This window comes from Oncorhynchus keta, unplaced genomic scaffold (assembly GCF_023373465.1).
Source record: "Oncorhynchus keta strain PuntledgeMale-10-30-2019 unplaced genomic scaffold, Oket_V2 Un_contig_17813_pilon_pilon, whole genome shotgun sequence".
Lineage (NCBI taxonomy): Eukaryota > Metazoa > Chordata > Actinopteri > Salmoniformes > Salmonidae > Oncorhynchus > Oncorhynchus keta.
The window spans coordinates 77,501-80,802 of record NW_026280596.1 but is presented as its reverse complement, the minus strand read 5'-3'; the positions used below and the strand labels follow the sequence as shown (position 1 = coordinate 80,802).

General features: G+C 46.9%; 1 long non-coding RNA gene across 3 annotated transcripts in view; it reads left to right on the top strand.

Annotated features, from left to right (window-relative positions):
• Window positions 1-2,472: 2,472 nt before the first annotated feature.
• LOC127919897 (uncharacterized) overlaps window positions 2,473-3,302 on the top strand; it is a 2,034-nt gene continuing 1,204 nt past the window's right edge. Inside the window, exons 1-2 of one of the 3 annotated variants that reach the window (XR_008104372.1) lie at window positions 2,473-2,659; window positions 2,899-3,218. This is a non-coding gene — a long non-coding RNA (uncharacterized LOC127919897). The remainder of the gene's footprint in view (window positions 2,660-2,898; window positions 3,219-3,302) is intronic. The other 2 variants (XR_008104371.1, XR_008104373.1) reach the window with 2 other exon arrangements.

The window sequence follows — 3,302 nt, the reverse complement described above, 5'->3', positions numbered from 1 at the left end:
AGTTGTTACCTACAGAAGAGAGATGGGTTGCTAGTATGTTACCTACAGAAGAGAGGTGGGTTGCTAGTATGTTACCTACAGAAGAGAGGTGGGTTGCTAGCATGTTACCTACAGAAGAGAGATGGGTTGCTAGTATGTTACCTACAGAAGAGAGGTGTGTTGCTATTGGTTCATCTACAGAAGAGAGGTGGGTTGCTATTGGTTCATCTACAGAAGAGAGGTGGGTTGCTATTGGTTCATCTACAGAAGTGGGTTGCCTATAGGCTACTAGTATGACCAGACCATATATAGGCATTGCTTCTGACCATTCAGAAGGAATCCGTATATATATATATGGAAATGTTCAATCAGAGTTTAAACACCCACAGTGTTAAAAACACTTTCTTAGAAATTATATAATAATAATAAATGATTTAACTTGTATAGAGCTATTTATTACATAAAGAAATATTGAAGCGCTGTAACGCAACAACAACAACAACAACAACAACAACAACAACAACAACAAACAAGCCATTTAAAAACAACATCATTAATCATCGCGAGGGAGATCAACGTTCAAGAGACTAAAGGTTGAGAAAGTTCATGGCTTCAGTGAGATCAGAGGGAGGAGGTCAAAGGGGAGACCCAGGAGCAGACAGGCAGCACATTGTCATCACGGTGTTTCGCCATCCACACCGGTTATTGCTTCTTAACTCAGTCAGATGAAGTCAGAGTTACGTTCTAGCCACTCGACCTGTAGCTAGCTAGCTACTCCTTGGTGAATCTACTGTAGTCACGATATGTGACCATCTCAAATAGCTTTAAAATAAACATTTTTATATTTTTTTAACCCCCTTTTCTCCCCAATGTCGTGATATCCAGTTACGATCTTGTCTCATCGCTGCAACTCCCCAATGGGCTCGAGAGACGAAGGTTGAGCACGCGTCCTCTGAAACATGACCCGCCAAACCGCGCTTCTTAACACCTGCCCACTTACCCAGGAAGCCAGCCGCACCAATGTGTCAGAGGAAACACAGTTTCCCGCCACAAGGAGTCGCTAGAGCCAAGTAAAGCCGGACGACGCTGGGCCAAACTCTCCCCTAACCCGGACGACGCTGGGCCAAACCCTCCCCTAACCCGGACGACGCTGGGCCAAACTCTCCCCTAACCCGGACGACGCTGGGCCAAACCCTCCCCTAACCCGGACGACGCTGGGCCAAACTCTCCCCTAACCCGGACGACGCTGGGCCAAACTCTCCCCTAACCCGGACGACGCTGGGCCAAACTCTCCCCTAACCCGGACGACGCTGGGCCAAACTCTCCCCTAACCCGGACGACGCTGGGCCAAACTCTCCCCTAACCCGGACGACGCTGGGCCAAACTCTCCCCTAACCCGGACGACGCTGGGCCAAACCCTCCCTAACCCGGACGACGCTTGGCCAAACCCTCCCCTAACCCGGACGACGCTGGGCCAAACCCTCCCTAACCCGGACGACGCTGGGCCAAACCCGCCCCTAACCCGGACGACGCTGGGCCAAACTCTCCCTAACCCGGACGACGCTGGGCCAAACTCTCCCTAACCCGGACGACGCTGGGCCAAACTCTCCCTAACCCGGACGACGCTGGGCCAAACCCTCCCCTAACCCGGACGACGCTGGGCCAAACTCTCCCCTAACCCGGACGACGCTGGGCCAAACTCTCCCCTAACCCGGACGACGCTGCGCCAATTGTGCGCCGCTCAATGGGTCTCCTGGTCACGGCCGGCTGTGACACAGCCTGGGATCGAACCCAGGTCTGTAGTGACACTTCAAGCACTGCAATGCCACTTGGGAGAAACTAACATTTTTCAATGTGTTGATAAACTAAGATCCCCATAGTGTTGGGTCCCTAACACCATGAGTGTTGCAAATCCCAACTTAAATGAACACTTTATTAGAGCTGATGTTCTCAGTGTTAGGGAATTAACACCTGTGGTGTAACAGTATTTTTTGGTCGGTTTTAACACCGTGTAAAGCCTCATTTGCATATTTCCCAGGGTCCCTTTCAAGTGAATGTTAGAGTTTACCCACCAATGACTGTGTTTTTAAGTGACAGAGATACACTCAGATATAACACTGGTGTTAACCCCACTAGAATCAACACTCAGATGTAACCCTGGTGTTACCCCCACTAGAATCAACACTCAGATATAACACTGGTGTTAACCCCACTATAATCAACACTCAGATATAACACAGGTGTTAACCCCACTAGAATCAACACTCAGATATACCACTGGTGTTAACCCCACTATAATCAACACTCAGATATACCACTGGTGTTAACCCCACTAGAATCAACACTCAGATATACCACTGGTGTTAACCCCACTAGAATCACCACTCAGATATAACACTGGTGTTAACCCCACTAGAATCAACACTCAGATATAACACTGGTGTTAACCCCACTAGAATCAACACTCAGATATAACACTGGTGTTAACCCCATTATAATCAACACTCAGATATACCACTGGTGTTAACCCCACTAGAATCAACACTCAGATATAACACTGGTGTTAACCCCACTAGAATCAACACTCAGATATAACACTGGTGTTAACCCCACTAGAATCAACACTCAGATATAACACTGGTGTTAACCCCACTAGAATCAACACTCAGATATACCACTGGTGTTAACCCCACTATAATCAACACTCAGATATACCACAGGTGTTAACCCCACTAGAATCAACACTCAGATATAACACTGGTGTTAACCCCACTATAATCAACACTCAGATATAACATTGGTGTTAACCCACTAGAATCAACACTCAGATATAACACTGGTGTTAACCCCACTAGAATCAACACTCAGATATAACACTGGTGTTAACCCCACTATAATCAACACTCATATATACCACAGGTGTTAACCCCACTAGAATCAACACTCAGATATACCACTGGTGTTAACCCCACTAGAATCAACACTCAGATATAACACTGGTGTTAACCCCACTAGAATCAACACTCAGATATACCACTGGTGTTAACCCCACTAGAATCAACACTCAGATATACCACTGGTGTTAACCCCACTAGAATCAACACTCAGATATACCACTGGTGTTAACCCCACTAGAATCAACACTCAGATATAACACTGGTGTTAACCCCACTAGAATCAACACTCAGATATAACACTGGTGTTAACCCCACTAGAATCAACACTCAGATATACCACTGGTGTTAACCCCACTAGAATCACCACTCAGATATAACCCTGGTGTTAACCCCACTAGAATCAACACTCAGATATAACACTGGTGT